At 44.2% G+C, this 20,678-nt stretch overlaps 1 protein-coding gene across 5 annotated transcripts in view; it reads left to right on the forward strand.

The window, feature by feature from the left end:
* Positions 1-20,678, forward strand: part of ABTB3 (ankyrin repeat and BTB domain containing 3) — a 312,674-nt gene that overhangs the window by 196,845 nt on the left and 95,151 nt on the right. The gene's annotated exons all lie outside the window — the stretch shown is intronic.

Here is a 20,678-nt window from a genome sequence, read left to right on the forward strand (position 1 = left end):
GCACTAAGAGCTTTCCAGGTTGCCTTCTACCTGGAAAATCCCAAGATTTTCTGAGGATGGTTTCAGCCCCTCAGAGGCAAGGAATCCAAACCACCACCAGGAAAGGAGGCTGCCTGGAGGCGTCCCCTCTTCCCCTGGGAACAGGTCCACAGAGATATGGACCTGTTCCTAAGGGAACATCTCGTCCCAGCATCTCACAAATCAGGCCCCTCCTCCTGTGTACACAGGCTTGTTCACTCTAACTACTGCAGTAGTGACGCTGTTTATCGAGTGGTTAAAGAACAGGCTCTGTGATCCAGACTTCTGGGTTCAAATCCAGGCTCTTCCAATTAAAAGCCAGGGTGTCTTGGAAAAGTGCCTTTAACCTCCCCGTGCCTCAGTTTCTTCGTCTACAAAATAGAGGTCCTAAGAATAAATCCTTCATAAGGCTGTTTGAAGATTGAATGCATTGAACAGTGCCCAGCACGTAGTAAGTGCTCAGTAAATGTTCCCTTTTATTATTGTTGTTGGAGATCTTATCCGCAAATAGCTGAACAACTCCCAGTTTGGGCTCAATGCACTTTTCTTTGTTAAATGGTTCCAAGTGGTTTTAAAACACTCACTGGATGCTCTGTTTCTGCCAGGATGGATCGGGCTTAATTGGGCTCCTAAACCATGTCTCTTGGCTTTCAGTTTAGAGTAGAGGATGGAGGATGAGCGAGACAGAAGTTGACTCTTTTTTTTTTTTTTATCCCAAGTTAGCATCAATATTTCAATCCAGTCTGGAATTAACTTAATCAGAGGATTACTCATGTCTCCCGCCATCCAGGCCAAATCAGTGGGTGCCGTGTGCATATTTTCATGTGCCAAATATGCCCAAAGAGGAGAGGTGGCAACGTGCCCGTGGTCCCTGGGCAGAAAACAACCTCAGTCAGACACACCAAGACGTTGCTTTCTATGAGTATGAATCGTGACGGCTGGGAGGATGGAAACTACTGGCCTTGGCCTTTGGGGTACCTAGTTCTTCAGCCCCCATCCCTACCCCAGCAGCCTGTAGAATAGGGCAGTTTCTCTGACTCACCTACCCCGCCACTCTTCAATTCCCGCCTCTATGCAGATGACAACCCCTCCATCTCCAGCCAGACGTCACCACCTCTGAGCTCCAGAACCTGATCCAGCTCAGCCTTCCAGTTTCCACTGTCAAGTCTCACACTCTCAGGCTGGTTCTTCTCAGGGCACCTTATTCTCTTCTGCCCAACACAGCAAATGTGTGTGTGTGTGTGTTTATTGCCTGTGAGCTTCATAAGGGCACGGAACACATCTGTTTTTGTTGTCACGCCACACCTAATGCCAAGCTCAACATCTGGTATATATCACAAAGTCAGTAAATATTTGTAGGATGAAAGAAGGGACAAATCCGTTGATCCAACTGCCTATGGAACATTTCCATCAGGAGTGCCCACAACCACCTCAAAACTAAAGCCAACATCTTTCCCCCCAAACCGACTGTTCCTCCTTTCCCCCCCGCCCCCAGTCTCTAAGAATGGCATCACCATCAACCCGTTCACCTCGGTCAGAAAACTGGGACTCACTCCACACTCCTTCCTCTCCTTCCCTCCTTCCTACAGCCAGCTGGTCAGTAGGTCTCACTGATGCTACTTCTGTGCCCGTCTCCCGTTCCTCTAATCCTTCCTCCCCAGATTGCTGCCTCACTGCATGGTTCAGTCCCTCGTTTCCTCTTACTGCTATTACTGCATTTGATTTCTAAATGGTCTCCCTGGACGGGAGGCTTAATATTCTCTGACCAGCTCCATCCTCATGGCCACCAGACTGAAACTTCTAAAATATACATCTCATCGTGTGACATACCCCCTGCCCCCAACTCAACACAGTTGCATGGCTCCTGTTATATTTTCTGTTATGTAGTTTCCATCTTCCCTTCCGGAATCTATTTCAGGATTCAGAGTGTAGTTGAAGTGTCTGTAAGTCTAGGGAGACCATCTAAGGATTCCAAACTTTCTGGGACAAGTTTTAAAGAGGCATGAGCTGCAAGGGGGAGCCGAGTAAAGAGAACGTGTCCTAGAATTTGTCAGAGTCAATTATCTTGGTCTTTCCATTCCTCCTTGGCTGAATTTTCAGGGGACGACACAAAACAGAAAACACTTGTCATTTTTTGAGTTCTGTTCACTTTGGTCCTCTGGAAAGAGTATGGATTTGGGAGTCAGATCGACCTTTGGGTTTGGATCCCAGCTCTGCTTCTTCTAGTTCTGGGACCTTGAATGAGTCATTTCACCGCTATTGAAACTCTTCTCCTCAACTGTGAAATGAGAACAAAACCAGCCTCTTGGGACTGGTGTAAGCAATGAATTAGATACTGTAGCTAAGACATCCAGAGCCATGCCTGGCACAAGGGGAGCTCCCCTCACCCCCACCAAAAAGGAGCTGATATAATACATCTTCTTTTTATTTTTTGGCTCTAAAATGTTATTATCGTTGTCCCTGAAGGAGCCTGTGTATGATTCCTTCCAGACGAAAAGCTGTTTCTTCCCGTTCCACGATAGGCTAGGCGTTGATATTTATTAGCGTCTGAAAACACACAGGTAAGGGCTTCAGAGGAGAGAGGACTCTTGTTTCCAGACAAGTGTTTACAGCAGCTTCATACCAAAACTTACAAACAAGACGTTTCCAGTGGGAGGTAGGATTCTAATTTGGAGCTGGTTTTTTTTCTCTTTTTCGGTCTTCTTTTTCCCTCCAAATCAAAAACATTTCCTTGACTCTCTATCTCTGTTCTGGCAAAGTCAAGTAAGGCCATGGTGTTTATATGGTTTTCCATAAACTCTTCAAGAACAGGAGCTAAGTATTATGTGCTTTTTGTCCACGCCGAGCAGAAGGCCTGGAACATATTTGTTGACTGAAATACGGATTATGTTGTGCCTCAAACCATCTCTGCTTGTCAGAAGAGCCTTTCTTGGCTGGAGTACTTGGAACTAGGCCTCCGTATACCATTTGACTCTTTCATGTGGGCATAGCTTTCCAGTTGCTACATTGGTTTTGGATAGCTTCATTTTTCATTGTGGGGTTTTGAAGAAGCTCAGTACCAGTATAAAATTTCTGTAGTTTAAGTTGTTCCAGGACTTTGGCTACTATTTTTTGAGCTTCTGAAATCTTTCAGTCCCTCAGATACTTTATCTAGGGGAAAAAAAAAAAAACTCAGATAAATCTTGTATGATTATAATTAGGCTATATTCATTTTCCAAATAGTAATGATAAATGTAAACACCTCAGTTTTGAGGATGGGGGTCATGTGAAGCTACTACTATTTTTTAATAGAATCATCTTAAATCTATGACAAAATTTCCCGGCCCCAAATCATTACTGGAAAGACTAGTGATTCCTAGATGTGTTTGGCCATGAATGATTTCAGTAATTTGTCATCATAAAATTAAAAGGAGTTGGATAAATAGGAGTGTTTTGTTGCCTGCAGTAACTGATCGTGCCTGAGAGGAACAGAGATCAGCTTCACCTAGAAGACTAGACAATTAGGTAGTTTTACTCTCCCCGAGTCTCATGGGAAACAAACCAGAATTTACATCTAGGCAGTGGCAGCTTTCGCCCCTTTTGTAACAGAGCTGTGTAAACAGATGTGGCAGACATCTGTTTCCCTGTGTCTACCAGGGAAATCTCAACCACAAACATGAGTATCCAATCACCAACTATTTGAGGAAAACGAATGGAAGAAGCAGAACAGTCTTAACAAATGGAAGAATTTACACTTGAGGAAATAGAGTTAATAAAGAAAACATACCAGATATTAGAAGTTAATGGTACCCAAATACATCTTCTAAGAAACCCTCCCAAAAGGTCACCCCAGCACGTCAGTATGTGACAGGTGGTATCCAAATTTTAACACACTCCAACAGACATACCCAGGGTTATGCAAAATTTCCAGCCTTCTAATTAGAACCCTTCCCCTTTCTTTCCCATCAAGGAATGTATATCAGAACACAAGTGAGCAGAGGTATCCTTGATACAAGCAGCACTACTAGTAGGAATGCTTAGTTGCAAGAGTTGAACCTGCTGAGCAGAAAGAAAACCTCTGGGAGGCCCAGTGTAGGCAGAGGGTTAATGAATCCTTGCCACTCCTGCATAAGAATCTGACGTTGGGTTAATTTTCTAGCTCTGTTCCCCTGGAAAAATGATAAGAATTACAATATCAGCTGTGTTACTAAGCCACATTGCTTATGGACAGAATGACCCTAGGTTGGTTCATTAGATCTGGCCTTGTAGTACTATAGATACTTGGTATAAATACCAAGTATCTATAGTACTTGGTATAGTACTTCCAGAGCTTTGGGCTTCCTTGAATTCACTGATCCTTATAACTGGCAATGTCCCTTGCAGGGACCTTGAAAGCTACTTCTGTGGAGTTGTTACAAGAGATGTTGGGGTTCATAAAGCAGGGCAGTTCTCACAACCACCCAACTGGATCTTATCTCCTTGCACCTGAGTGTCACTGGGGCAGAAGATAGCTCTGAGACGGCTGGGTGAATCGTTATAAAGACTCCCAGTGAAAGGAACGTCTGATGTTGTCATGCGGGACAAGTGTGGCCTATGATGGTCCCATGACTCTAAATGTTTAGTAGAGCTTAAGAAGACTTCTGGAGGGCATTGAAGCTGGAGAAGCAGGCTCTGAGCCCACACAACCTGGAGCAGTGCCCAAGTTGCACCCCAGGATTGCTCAGAGCCATAGACACTGGACTTTATACCACTGAGGCTGAACTTTGGCCACTCCCAGCAGGACCTCTGTCACCATTACCCCTGAAAACTGAATGTCTCTGCTACCACTCTTGTCATGTTCCATCTATGTCACACCACTTGCTTCTAAATCAGTGGGGCCTGGGTCACATCCCTGCACCCTAGTAGCAGGGGTGTCTGGAAAGGTGAATTTCTACCTTGTTGAACTATGGAATAATAATATGGGAAATTCTCCAAACGGTAAGGTCATCAGTGGTTCCAAGCACCCAAAAAAGTTGACAAAGGTTCACTACACTCTTCTACTTTACTCTTTTTTAAAATAAATAACACACAAGTGAATCATTTGCACAGTTCAGTACTTCTGACCATTATTAGCCACACAGCTCACAACTGATTGGCTTACACACCACAGTGAATACTCCCCAACATAAAGACTGCTTGGGCTGACACCCTAGGAACCTCAACAGCAAGAAGGAGGAGACAGGAGGGCTGTTTTTTCCTGACATCTTAAGCAGCAGTGCAGAACGCCTTTCCCCAGAGGAAGAATGCTACTTTCTCACCTTCTTGAGGGCAGTGATCACATCTGGCACAAAAGTCCCCTAAAATGTCCACCCAGTGCTAGTGGGTCCTGGAGAAATTCATAGTCAATGAATGAATGGGGACAACCCAGAGTGGGAGAACCATATATTAGACCTGTTTTCTGCAGGGCTACTTGTGGGCTTTTGTGGGCTCGCCTGGAATTCCAACCATTATATAAATGCTTCTAATGAAAAACAAAATGCATGTTGAATTCTAAATAACTAACTTAAGAAACAAAGTTTTAAAACATGATCTATTTGTGAAGAAACAAAGTTTTAAAACATGATCTATTTGTGACATGAGCGTTGCTGCAACGCTCTGGCCAGGGTAAAAGCAACTCTAATCCCAATATTTTTCAAACTGTAGGTTACAGCCCATTAATGGGCCATTAAACCAATGCAGTGCAGAGATTGGCAAACAATACCCCACAGACCAAGCCTGGCCTACTGTCTGTTTTTATAAAGTTTTATTGGAACACAGCCATACCCACTTGTTTACATATTATTTATGGCTGCTTTTGCACTTGTGGTTAGTTGTGACAGAGACCAAATGGCCCACAAGGCTGAAAATACTATTTAGCCCTTTCCCCTGATGCTGTGGGTTATAACCTGCATTTTTTTAAAAATTAAGTAGAATTGAATTAAAAAATAATCAAAGTAGCTTGCATTGAGGGGAGGAACTATGTTTCTTGAAAGTTTGTTGGTTTTTTGTTTTTGTTTTTTTTGGTTACATTAACTTAACTGGAGTTGATTAACTTGCCAAGGTCATGCAGCTAACGTTGCAGAACTAGTGTCTGAACTCCTGGCATCAGGCCCTGCTCTGTGCTTGTCTTCGCTAGTCTGTCTTGCTGTCCATGGACTATGGTTTTAAAGAAATAATATTTGAAAGCCTCATCGCTAATCTCTAGAATCTTTTTATAATCTTTATGAATGTTTACAGTATATAAAACTAATATACTTATTAAATAAAATATAAGTACACAAAAACTTTAAAGAAGAAACTTTGAGTCACCCATAGTCTCTGCATCCAGGAATAAGCACTGAGACCATATGGAGTATTTCCTTCCAATCTTAGTTTTCTGTGTATATTCAAAAGGTGTTTGGTTGTTTCACAAAATAAGGACTGTTCCATCATTGGATATGGAATTTAAAGACAAGAGAAAAGCTGAGAACAGGCATGTCAAACATGCTTCATTCCTGTCGAAGATGATAAAACTGAGGCCTAGAGGGATGAGTGGACTTCTCTGGAGTCATAAGCATATTTTCAGTGGATTTGCAAGGCAGTGCCACAGTGCCTTGCACATGCTTTGCCCTCTTCTTGAACCACTGCCTCCCCTCTGCTCCGTCATCTCACTACCCCTATCCGTTCATCCTTCAAGACTCATTTTAGGCATCACCTCCTCCAAGATTCCTTTCCTACAACCTCAGGATGCACTGAGTGTCCAGGGCCTAGCTCAGTGGATAGCATATAGTAAGTGCTTAATAAATGCTTGCGGAACTGAACAGAGCTGGGTCTGAAACCTATATGTTCTGGCTTTTGGCCCAAAGAGCCATGTTGCCAGTGTGAACTCAGATAGCCCTTAGATTGCCACTGGCTCTACTGATCACATGCTTCAGGCCTCAGTTTTCTTAGCTGTACACAAAAAATAATCATTCCTACTTCATGGAGCTGTTTCAATGACTAATGAACTAACTTATGTAAGTGCCACACACGATCACTGACACTTAGCAGGTGATCCGTCAACGGCAGGGATTATTATTTACTTCTTTAAACCAGGTTGACCTCCTGTTAGACATTATAAGAGGTTTTGATCAACACTTAGTATGTGGCAGGTCCTGCTCTATACCTCGTGTGTATTAACTAATTCAATCATCACAGTACCCCTTGAGGCAGAAGCTAGCCTCACCTCTCCTCATTTCACAAATGAGGAAACTGAGGTGCAGTGAGGTTAAGTAAGTTGTACACTTGGGCAGGTCTGGGAGTATCAAAGACATCAAATGAATGCTGCATCGCTATAGGGAAGGAAGCTCTCTGCTAAGGGAACAGAATGCATACCATGGAGGGCAGGAAGGTGAGAAAACAGAAAGCAAGACCTTGTTCTGAAGAGGTGTTGGGTAGAGCAACAAATTAGACAGGAAAGAAGGTTGAGAGACCCGCCAAGTTGTCAGGACTTTCTCCTATAAGGAGTGAGGAGCTGGAAAGGATTCTGAGAAGGGAGGTAAAGAGACCAAAACTGCGTCTGATTCCTTGTAAGCCCTCCCTTGATGGAGGCATAAGGATGCCCGAAGGAAGGTAATGAACATTTGATGCACCTACTATGTGCCATGTGCTATGTGAGCTACTTTACTTTCAGAGTTTAATTTAACCCTTACACTCAACTTTGTAAGGTAGAAATGCCTTCGTCTACAGATGAGATGATTAAGTCTAGTTGCTACTAGTAGGAAAATGCTATTTGGAAGCTATTTAGGTAAAGCTAAGGACCTTCACAGCGCATTAATTATATCTCTGGATATTTTTTATTGTGGAGCCAGAGTTTATATCTTGGTTCTAACACTTACTAGCTCTGTGACCTTGAACAAGTTACTTAACCACTCTGAGCCTCAGTTTTCTTATCTGTAAAATGGGAGCTATCATAGAATCTGCTTCAGAGGGCTGTTGTGAAGCTATTATGTGTTAATATATAGAAAGCACTTAAAATCCATCATGCATTAGTCTCTTTATAGATAATGGCCATTATTATTCTCACTGTCATGGTGCTTATAACCTAGGTGTATACTATAGCAGGCCTTCTCAAATTTTAACGTACATTTGAATCCCCTGGGACCTCATTAATATGCAGATTCTATTCATTAGGTCTGGGGTGGGGCCTGAAATGCTTCATTTCTAATAAGCTCCCAGGTGGTGCTGATGTTTCTGGTCCATGGAGCATCACGTGAATAACAAGATACTGTGTTGTCATTCATTTCCCCAACCTACTCCACCCCCCATTTTCAGTTACATAAGGGCAAGAAATAAGCCTTTTGTTGATTTTTGTCTCTCTGGTAGAGCTTAGCACATAATAGGTGCCTAAGAAATATTTCTCAGGCTCTGGGGGCTGGATTGAGCCTTGCAGGGCCTCTACTCTTACCTCATGAGATGCTGGATCCCTCTGCAATTTGCCGAAATGAATGGATTTCAGAAGTCAGATGTGGCCAGCCTGTGGAACTCTCAGGCTTTGGAGAGGCAGCCAAGGGAAGGTGCTGAGCATCCAAATATAATGATCATCTTCCACTTAACAAGGTGGCCAGCTCCTCTCAAGAGGCTTGGGAATAGCAAATTAGCCACAAGTGTGCAGGAGAAAGGTGAGGCAGGATTTGACAGGTGTCCTACCCGGGGAGAGGCAGCAGGGCAAATCCTAAACCACACCAGCTAAAGGGCTGTTAAACACGTCCAGACAAAAAAAAAAAAGGGCTTCCCTGGTGGCTCAGTGGTTGAGAGTCTGCCTGCCGGCGAAGGGGACACGAGTTCGTGCCCCAGTCCGGGAAGATCCCACATGCCGCAGAGCAGCTGGGCCCGTGAACCATGGTCGCTGAGCCTGTGCGTCCGGAGCCTGTGCTCCGCAACGGGAGAGGCCACAACAGTGAGAGGCCCGCGTACCGCAAAACAGAAAAAAAAAACACGTCCAGCCCTCAGGGCTTGTCAAACTGTTTACACGCAGTTGCCCAGGAGTTTTCTCCCAGCCAAAGGGGTGCAGTTGCTCCTGACCACAGGTAATAAGCTGGGGGCTCAAGTTTAAAAACAGCCCCCTCTCCTAATATGGGGGGTTAGTCTGAACAAATGCATGTGCTTCACTTGTTCATTTCAATACCCAGGTCTTTTCTGAATCCCAGTTAACTGGCTGCCACAGCAGTCTGGTCTGGTCTGACACCAGCTTCTCTTTATTTAAGGGAAAAAGAAGGGAAACCTTACCTTTATGATACAAAGACTAAGGAACTGGTAGTGCTGCCCTATCCAGTATAGTAACCACTAGCCATGCAAAGCTGTTTAAATTTAAATGAATCTAAATTGAATAAAACTAGAGCTTCAGTTCCTTAGTATCACTCGCCTCTTTTCAAATACTCAATAGCTCGATGTGGCTAGTGGTTCCTGCGTTGGATTCCGCAGAGATAGGACCTTTCCAACATCACAGAAACTTCTATTGGACGTCGCTGAACTAGAGACTCAGTGCACATAGTGTCCCCATTGCAGGAAAAAGAGCCCATGATAATCCCACTCCTGAAGCAATAAGGTAGGAAGTGTAGGGACCAGGGACCAGCTCCCCTACCGAGGCATTTTGCGTGTTTCCGTGTTTTGATCATCGTAGAGCTTTTTCAAAGCGGCCATCATCATCACAACCAAATTTTGCCAAGTACTTACGACATGCTAGCCTCTCTCCTAAGTGCATTAGTCATTGGGTCCTCACGAGAATCCTGCAAGTGTAGTAGCATATCTTACACTATCGCAATCTCTTATCTTTTCCTGAGTAAATTCAGGCTCAGAGAGGTTGTGTAGCTTGCCCAGGTCACACAGCTAATTGGGGCAGAACTGAGACGCAAAGGTAGGAAGCTTGAGTCCAGAGTTTACTCTGTCAACGGGGTGCCGTGCCACGGGGATGGGAAGGATGTCGGATGTGATGGGGAAGGCATAGGATTCCCTGCAAAGGTTAAAAGTCTGAAAATCTCCCAACAGGAACATTCTTGTTTTAATATGCTTCCTCCACCTCTACCCTTTTCCTTCTAAGATTTTCCCCGGCTTAGGCTTTAATAAATATCACTAATATAAGTGGAATAATGGTAATCAAATCATTTCATCAGATTAAACAACAGTTAAAAACCTTTGAGAAACATGTTAACCTCCTGAAACAAATTGCTGGATGTGTATATACAGACCCTGCCTCTTAAATCTTTACCTCAGTGCTACTTGAGCTTTTCATTTCTTATTATACTTTTCAAAATTGTTAATTACTTGTTTTATTTACTACTGGACTTTTTATTCAGTTGTTCATTCTTCATTCATTCATTGAACACGCATTGAGTGTCTGCCCTAAGCATAGTAAAAGGAAGAGCTGGTCTTTGTCGGAGTCTTATGTGTGCCAGGCACCATTATAAGCACTTTACATGAATTAACTCATTTATCCCTCATGATAACTCCAGGAGGGAGGAATTGTTATTGTCATCCCCAGTTTATAGATGTGGAAAGTGAGGCAGAGAGGATAAGCAACTTGCCCAAGTTCACAGGGCTCAGAAGTGGCCCCGTGCTGGGGAGGCGGGGCCCAGGGACCTCTCAGGACTCCTGCCTGAGCAGCTCATTTATCATCAAAGATAGAAAGTGCCAAGGTTCAGAATGGAGGTGCAGATAAACTGCTGAGGAACTCAGGGATGATGGTTTTTGAGTCAGGCTTTGAAAGATGGATAAGATCAGGCATTCTAAGGGGAAGGAGCAGCTGGCAAAGGCTCCAAGGTAGGAAATTGCAAGGTACATGGTGGGAAGCATGTACCATAGACCAGCTGAGTTGGACCAGAGGCCAGGCTGACCTTCAGCTGCTTTGCAAAAGTGCAGATGGTTAGCCAGTTGTTAAAATGCTAAAATAATTCTCTATGAGTTGGTAAAACGCTGCTGCCCCAAATGTCCCCTCCACTGCCCTCATCCCCCACCTCATGTCCTGCAGCTGCCCCATAAGAGGTCCTGTCTGCAGCAAGACCATAGGAGTTAGGTGGTACCTGGGCCTTCCCCATAGTCAAGTATTTAAAAAATCCTCGCTGAGTTGAAAGTCTATGGGAGAAATATACATCCTGCAGGTGTTGATGGGCCTCTGTTCCTTCCACAGTGGGGTTAGGGTGAAGGTTTGAACAAAGGAAGAAGCATAAGCAAAGTACAAATGCCTGCTCATCCTTCAGGACTCAACTGCATCCTCACCTGTGCTGTGAAACTTTGTGCCCCTCACCCCCAGTCCCCATGAAGCCCTCTGTGAATAATTATAACAACTCTTGAGTGCCAGTGTGAGCCAGACCCTATGATAAGCTTTCCTAGATTATCCCACTGAAATGTCCCAATCACCCTCTGAGATACTGTAACTCTTGACTATTCTACAGATGAGGAAAGTGAGGCTTAGAGAAGTCCAAGGATTGGACCAAGGTCACATAGCTAAGCTAGTAAGTGGCTGGGCTGGAGGCTGAGCCCAAGCACTGTGATTCCAGAGCCTGTGTCTTCTTGACCCCCTACCGTGTGGCCCCAGTCATCACTCTGGCTTCCAAATGGCACTCGTTTGCTTCCAAATGTCTGTCTTTGCTGCCAGACTTTGAGCTCCTCGCCAGCAGGGACTGGACTTTGATCATCTCGTGCTCTCTCAGGCAGCCAGCCAGGCCTGGCACAGAGTGGACGGGGATATAAAGATCAATCTGAGTGCATGGCAGCAGGAGGATGTAGCAGAGGGTGATGTAGGGACCAGTCAGAAGATTCCTGCAAAAGTCCCAAGAGAGATGACAAGTGCATGGCTTGGCGGAGTGCCAACCTCTCTGTCCCCCAGGCGAGAGATGTCACCAGTGGCCTCCTCCTTTTGCTGAATGGCCTGGAAGAAAGCTACGTTAGCCTTCTTGGATTTTTGATTCTTTCTCATGTGCCTAGAACCGGCAGCCCTTTGCTTGCCCTGTGTCTGGGGCCTCGGGCACCATATGTGGATGTTGTGAACGTGCAGGAAAATTCTTTTTGAGGAACATTAAAAGGGCGAAAATTAGCCCTTGAAGCTGCCTAGTGTAAACTGAGGGCTGGCCCAGGATGGCAAAGGCAAACGAGAGCCAGGGTGCGTGGGACCAGAAAGGCCTGCAGAGAGAGGGAGAAAGAGAGAGAGAGAGGAAGAGCATTCTCTGAGCTCAGCCTGCTTTCAAACCATCTGCCCCTGTGCCAAGTTTTCACTCTTTTTCATCCTTTCAGAAATAGTGATATTGACAGCTGCCAGCACATAGCTGGGTTTCACATGTTATGGTTTCCCAGGCAGTAAATCTGGTCATTTGCCCTGAGCATCAGAGCATCTGAGTTGCCCTTTCATTCTTCAAAGTCTGACTTCCCAAACGAAGCCTATACATGTCTCCGTGTATCCTAGGCTACAGTTTTCCTAGGTTTCTTGATTTAATCACATTCTCCCCTCTATCCATTTTGCTCTCCTCATGGACTGCATATGGTTACAACTACAATACAGGTGCTATAATACAAATTTTTATATGATCGTATCTTTTTACTGAAAAGCTATATATACTCCTTTTTTTTAATTTTGGAAAATACAGAAAAATGTAAGAAAGAAAATTAAAATTATCTACAATTCTACTACCCAGAGGTAGCCAAAATGATTATTTAGTCTATTTTCTTATCTTTTTTTTCAAGACAAATTAGCCTTTTTAAAATAATTGTACTGTGTATATATAATTTTATATCTTTTTTATTTCACTTACTAGTACACCGTAAGCACTATCCTGGCACTACTACAGAACATTCATAAACATCATTTTTAATGACTGCAAAATATTCCATCTCGTGAAGGCATCATAATTTGCCTAACGGTTCCCAGGTTGCCGGGCCTTTGGGTTGTTTCCAATGTGTGAATTGCTGTTCTTTTAAAACTGCCCATAGTGGCATGCCTAAAACACCAATGTTGAGGGAACAGATATAAAAAGAGTAGTCTGTCTGGAGCAGAGCAACTGAGGGGTTAATTTATGAGGCCTCTGATAGCCCGGGTAAGGGAGAAATTACAGAAGAAGCAGAGCTCCAGGAGGTGGGCTTCCCCAGCCCCATCCCGTGCCACTTCTTTTTCCAGGAAGAAATGCCTTGTGGGAAACATCAGGAGTGGCCCCACCCAGCCTGTAAGGTTTCCAGCCACAGTCATTATCAAATCTCCTGGAGTGAGTGCTTCACGGTTTCCGGGGGTCTTCCACCCTTGCAATCTCCCTGGATTCCAGAAGTGGGAAGACCAGCCGAGTTGCTTTTCACAACTTAAGAGACTGAAAGGAAAGTCTAGAAAAGTCGTGAGATTTGTCCAAAGCCATGAAGTGGAGTGGTCAAATTGAAACCAGAGGGCTGCTCTAGGGATCCCTGGAAATCCCCACCCTCCTTCCCACACTGCTTCTAGAATGGAGAAGAGCATTCCAGCATTATCAGAAAGCAAGTTTTGAGTCTGACCATGTACAGAGTTCATTGCACATGTACTTGGCCGTGTCTATAGATATAGAAGTTTCCACGATTCCAGGAACTGTTTGTTGGTTGGCTGGTTGGTCGGTCATGTTTGTAATTCTGGATTTAAAGTTTTTGCTCTGTTTTTAGGTTTTCCCCGCAGATAAGAAACATTCCCTGGGAAGGCTTCCTCAGCTCTTTCAAATTGGTGTGAGGAGTTCAGTCAAGATTCAGTAGGTCAGGTTCAGGCCTGCCCAGGAATTTAGGCAGAACATGCTGGCAAAAGAAGGTGACTATTTTCCCAGGCTTTGTTCTCACTGAAAAGTTTGAACTCCAAGGCTGGAGCTAGCCCTTTTGGCAGTCCTTTGTCACACTGCTCTCTACGAACTCCTTACACAGAATCCCACCCATCACGTGGCCATTCCCCAATCCGTTATGGCAGCAGGGTGTGGGAAGAACATTTTTATGAAGAGAAAGGGAAACCAGGAAATTATTGTCAAAGTCAAGGACCAACCTGTTGAAAACACTAACACAGACTGCAGATTCCACTGCCTCCAAAATCCAGCCCCGGAGGCACTGTCCTTCTTCAGACCCCAGGGCACTTTACAAGAGCATCCCACAGGACACTTCTCATGGTCAGCCTTGCGTCATGGTTATCTGCCCTTCCTTCTTTGATGGCCACTTTACGCTCCCATCCACCAATCAGAAGTCATGGTCTAACAAGTATACAAGGATAATTAAGGGCAAACAGACATTGCAATTGGGGCTGCCCTGGGAAACTGGGGATGTGTGACTTGAACTCCCTTGCTAGGTTGAACATCAGGGTCCAGGTTTTAAATTCTTGCGTCTTCCACAAAACTCAGCATGGACCCTTGCTCCAAGGAGATAGTCAATAAATAGGGAACAAGTTAAATGATTGGCCTGCTCCATGAATGGCCCTCCCTGTTCATGCCTTATCATCCCCCAGGTTCATCGGCCACCATACCTCCCATCCTCTTATCCCTTCAGCTACTCCAGTCCCCACAGAGTCCCCTGAGCTTGCTCTCCATTTCCTCATCCTGGAATCCATCCTCTGCCTGGATTCTTCTTCCAAGCCCTTCTAGCTCTCCCCCTTCCAGGCTCAGGATGGAATTTTACAACATGCTCTTACCCGCTTCGGCTCCAGCTGATTTTGATTCATTCTCCCGTAAGACTTTGTACATTTCTTTATCAAAAGACTCTTCAGATAAGCTTCTTTTCTCATGTTTTTCATATTAGACCATGAGTTTGTTGAGGGCTAGAATCTTTGCAGTATCACCAAGTATAGAAGCTGGTATATAGTAGGTGCTCATTTTATTCATTCATCTATTCGACATATATTTATAGCACATCTATTCTATGCCAGGCAAAATTCCTGTCTTCATGGAGCTTACCTTTTACTAGGGGCTGCAGATGAGGAAGAAAGGCATAAATAATAAAATATCAGGCACAGGTAACTCATATAAAGAAAAACAAAACTGGGTACTTGAACCAGGTACAGGTGATGAGAGGTGTTATTTTAGCGAGGATGGTCAGGGAAGTTTTCTCTAAGGAAATAGAATTTGAGCAGAGAAATAAAGGAATTGAGGCAGTAAGCTATGTGGATATCTGACCAAAGATCTTGCCAGGAAAAGAGAGCAGTAAGTGAAAGGCCCTGAGACAGGAACATTCTTGGAACATGCAAGGAACAGCAAGGAGTCCAGTGAGGCTGGAAGAGAATGAGTGAGCATGGTGGGAGATGAAGTCCAAGGTGGGCAAGGTTAGATCTTGCAGAACATTTTGAGCATATGGAAGAGTTTGGTTTCTAGTCCACGTTTTTGAGAAGCTCAGTAAATGTTTGTTAATCTGAATTATTTGAGTCAGGTTGAATTGAACTGACCTGAATTGGGTTTCGCTGAACTGAACAGAATTGGGTCCCATCTTGGTATATAGGCTGCATACAGTTTTTGAAACGTGCAAAATCCCAAGTCTGCCCTTATTACCTACAAATGGTAAAGCACTATGAATAATCCCATTTAGCAGTTTTAAAACCTGTTAGTGTGTGAGTTCACCTGTTCTGGAACTGGCATAGCCTTGTAGATTGTTCCAAAAGTCTGTGGCCAGTGACACTTTTGCCAGCCCCTCCTACATGCACTAGTTTCATTGTGGTGGCAGATTGGGCACAGGGGACATCTCAACTCAAGAGGAATGTGGTTCTAATGCCTGCTCATCATTTATGTTTCATTTCTGACTTTCCCAGAGTCTGAAGTCTTTGATGCTCACTGAGATTTATTTGGGGCACTTGGCCAAGGTCTTGAACCTAACTTTTAACAGAGTTTTTACCCAAGCCTGGTTCTCACTGAATTTTCTTTTAATAGATCTTTATTGGAGTATAATTGCTTCACAATACTATGTTAGTTTCTGTTGTACAACAAAGCGAATCAGCCATATGCACACACATGTCCCCATATCCCCTCCCTCTTGAGCCTCCCTCCCACCCTCCCTATCCCACCCCTCTAGGTCATTGCAAAGCACCGAGCCGATTTCCATGTGCTGTGCTGCTGCTTCCCACCAGCCAACTTTTACATTCGGTAGTGTATATATGTCGGTGCTACTCTCACCTCGCCCCAGCTTTGTCCTCCCACCCCATGTCCTCAAGTCCATTCTCTATATCTACCTCTTTATTCCTGCCCTGCAAGTAGGTTTATCAGTACCCTTTTTTTTTTTTTAGACTCCATATATATGCGTTAGCGTACGGTATTTGTTTTTCTCTTTCTGACTTACTTCACTCTGTATGACAGACTCTAGGTCCATCCACCTCGCTACAAATAACTCAATTTTGTTTCTTTTTATGGCTGAGTAATATTCCATTGTATATATGTGCCACATTGAATTTTAATTATGTGGATTCCTACCCTTAACACAACTGAAAATAAACTACATTTAACTATTTTTATCATTTTACTTAGTCTTTATAAAACCATCCCAGTTACCTGTCACCCACAGTAAAGTGAGAAACCCACCAGAATTTACGCTAAGCAAATTCACAGGATTCAATCGTACATTCATTGATTCATTTAACAAACATTCATTCATTCATTCACTCAAAGAATATTGGTTGAGGACCTAAGCAAATTCACAGGATTCCATCATACATTCGTTGATTCAGTTAACAAACATTCATTCATTCATTCACTCAGAGAATGTTGGTTGAGGACCTATGATGTACCAGACACCACACTAAGTGCTGAGGATAAAGCAGAGCACAGGATAAGTTCCTGCTCTCATGAAACTGATAGTCTAGTGGAGGAGACAGAACAAACCAGGAAGGGACTTCCCTGGTGGTCCAGTGGTTAGGGCTCCACGCTCTCACTGCTGAGGGTGTGAGTTCAATCCCTGGGCGGGGAACTCAGATCCCACAAGCGGACAAAAAACAAACAAGCAAAGTAACAAACAAAACAGGACAAACCAGGACACTAACATAAAATGTCATCCTGAGTGGCAAGGGCTACAGTACGCAAGTTTGGGGTATATAAAGATGAATAGTTCACGCCCCCGTGGTTAGCTGGGATGGTAGTAAAGACATAAATGATAACAATAACATGATATAAATGGTATTATGGAATTATGTACAAAATGCTTATCGAGTTAGAAGGAAACAAAGGACTAACTATAGTGTGGGTATGGGGGTGGAGGGCTCTTGGGGAATAGTTCCCAGAGGAGGTGATATTTGATTGGTGTTTTAAAGATGAGTAGGACTTAACTCGATGGACAGGATAGAAAGAGAGAGGGAACAACCGCAGGAGCAATGGAGGGAGATGTGAGCAGACACCTGTGTTCCAGAAATGGCTGGCCGTTTGGTGTGGCTGGAGCACACTGGTGCTGGACAGGCATGGAAGGGGCACGGGAGAGTGAAGATGTGGATTGAGGCCAGTTAACATATGCGCAGGCTGAGGAATTTATACTTTTATCAGATGACCACATTTACATGTTAGCACATTCATCATGGCAGCAATGTGAAAAGATTGAAGAGAAAAACCAGAACCCGGAAATTATTATGAAAATAATGCAATGGTCCAATCCTAGGAAGAGTCTTGTATCAGTGGCCAATCAGTTAAATGTGGAGTGTTAGACTCTTAGGGTGGGGAGGGACTCCAAAAAGTCATCTAGTCTAACCACCCATTCGATGTTTAAATCCCCTTCCTAAGGTCCTCCCCAAGGGACTGCCCAACCTAGGCACCAGCCCTTGAGGCTTTCTTCCCATCCCAGCTCTAGAGAGCTGAGACTCCTCTGAGGTCTTACTTAAGTGAGCCGAGATCTGCTCCCTGGAGCTACCACCACCACTCCTTCTTTTGCTCCTTGGTGCTTTCAGAACCAACCAGTCCAATTTCTAACCCAGATGCAACTTTTCACCATTCAAAAACAGTTGTAATTTACCGAGGACCTTCTGTGTGCCAGGCAAGCCTGCAGGGTGTGTATTTCCCCATTTCCCAATTGGACCCTGGGGCTCGTTGGCCATGTGACTTGCTGAAATTTGGTCACTGACCCAGGTAAGTGACAGCACCAGGATCAAAACTCACAGCTGTCTGACACCTGCACCCTTAGAAAAAAGCTATCAGTTTAACTTGACAAACTTTTTTTCTCACCTATTCCTTTGAATCCCCTGTCCTGGGTATCACAGAAGGGGAAAACTTAAGGTGAATAAGCATGGTTAATGAAGTCCAGCACTCCCCACTCTAGTGGTTTGGACAGTGGAGTCAATACCCAAGCATTGTGATAATGTATGCTTGACTTGGCCTGCCATCTGGCTATTCCAGAAGACAAGTGATTCATGTTTGGCCCATTTCATGGGCCTGGTTCCTGCTGGTAGCACTGAGACAAGCCCAGTGCAGGAGCTGTGTCTGGGAAAGAAGATCTCTATCCCGGGAGGATGCAGGAGGGGGGATGTACCTAGAAAGGTGGAAGACATGAGACCCATGTTTATAATCACATTTGGGTAAAGCAAAGCTTCAACTTGGAGGTGTCCCAGTGATAGGCGAAGAGGAATACAGCAAGACGGAGAGGCTGGAAATCTGGAAGCAGAATGAGAACAGGTGTGAGGAACTGATGGGAAAACCCAGGAGAACCCAGCCTATGTGTTGAGCATGTGTACAGGAGCTCCCGCTAGGTGGTTTGTAACATTGCTACAGTTGTAGCTGGAAAACCCTGACAAGATGAGGCTCTGGTTAGCAGAACTACCTTCCTCTTTGTGTTTTTCTTCATCTGGTGTTTAAGTAGGCAGCAACTTAGACTAGATGTGTTAGATGCCTGGTGTACATGAAGACGCCTGAATGTAAACCTTTCATATAACTGTAGTTCTGTACCTGTTACCTCATCTTCTCAGTGGCCCTGTAAAGAAGGACCAATGGACATTATCCTCAGTCTTTAGGTGAGAGAGGAATCTAAGGGTTAGGTGGCATCTTTGCCTTATCTACTCACCATGCACCCAGCTTCCATTCAGAACCAACGCCCGCACCCCAGGCAAATATGGACACACATACACACACACCCATACCCGCCCCCTCACCCCACCCCCCAACCTCTTTGCCAGCCCATCCCTCCATCTCAGAGAAGTGCTACTCCTGACTTAGCCAGGCCTCCCCTCCCCAGCCTGGACTCATCCCTGGTCAGGATTTGCTTTGGTTACTCTCCCTCCCTTGGGGCTGGCCCCAGAACGTGACCCCTTCACTCGATGATTGGGCGAGAGAGGCTGCAGGAATTCTCCTAAGAGGATTGGACAGGTCATGGTATGTGGGTAGGGGACACACCCAGACCCCTTTCCATCTCATCAGATAATCAGCCCTGAATATTTTGCCTGTGTAGATGGAGAGGGTCACCCTGGAGTACTGACCCAGACAAGAAATCCTTTCCTAGATAGCACCAAAGTCCAGCTTAACAAATAGCCCTTTTGGTTTTCCTTTAATTAAAATCACAAGCCTCCTTCCTGGTTTCTGTCATCTTTCACTTCCAGATTCAGTGAAATGTAAAATTGGTAACATTTAATCCAAGAAGTAAATTATGCATATGTTTTCTTCTCACGCATATGGAGAGTCCATAAATCTGCTAAATGGCCAAATGGTTGTTTCGTGTAGGCAGCAAAACTGCCTCCCTTCCTCCTCTAGTCTCTTCCTTGATTTTTTTTTTAAATATACATTTTGCAGCTGTATTTTATTTATTTATTTATTTATCTATCTATCTATTTAGGCTGCGCCAGGTCTTAGTTGTGACATGCGGACTCTCAGTTGTGGCATGTGGACTCCTCAGTTGCAGCATGCAGACTCTTAGTTGCAGCATGCATGCGGGATCTAGTTCCCTAATCAGGGGTCGAGCCCAGGCCCTCTGCATTGGGAGCACAGAGTCTTACACACTGGACAACCATGAAAGTCCCTCTTCCTTGATTTTTTAGGCTCTCTGGGGATTTCTCTTTTCTTTCCTTCCTTTCTCCATGTTCCTTTTTTATTTTTCTTTTTGCTGGGAAGTTCTATCCCATTTCTATCCCCCACATTTTCAAAGGGCTCCCCCTCATTCTACATGGTGACATTCTCTTTTTTATTTTATTATCCCAGTTAATCTTGGGGCTTTGTCACAATCTGAGACAGATGATGTTTATCCACTCATCATTTATAATGAATCTAACTCTGAAAAAGTTTAGAACTAGACTCACATTATGAGTTAGATATAACAGAACCACAAAACAAGGATAATAATACAAAAACATGTCATTAACACTAAGGAAGACCACTGTACCAGAAAAATCTCTCCTAAGGTTTACTGTTGCAATTGAACACAAAATTTAGCTTTGAGTTTCCTGGCCTCCAAGGCAAAAAGAGAAACATGCATTATAAAGCTCTCATTATCTTATTTAAAAAGTATCTTTTCTGACTTTAGCAAGTTCAGTCCAGGACTAGGACTCTTAGATCATTCCGGTGATCTGAACCACCTGGGGAGTTTTTAAAAACAATGTATAACCAAGTCCAGGGTCACACTGAGGGAAATCATTGAACTGTGCTGAGAGCAGTCAGGTACTTTTGGAGTCACATGGTCACATCTGTAAACAATAGCATTCATTATATAAAAGTGGCCCCCTGGGTGAGGGGTGGGGGTGGAGTTTAGGAATCATGACTTTTTCCTGTGTGAGTGGATCTTAGAAT

Source organism: Delphinapterus leucas, chromosome 11 (genome assembly GCF_059928025.1).
Source record: "Delphinapterus leucas isolate spDelLeu-1000000601 "Yukka" chromosome 11, BTC_Dleu_Yukka2, whole genome shotgun sequence".
Taxonomy (NCBI): Eukaryota; Metazoa; Chordata; class Mammalia; order Artiodactyla; family Monodontidae; genus Delphinapterus; species Delphinapterus leucas.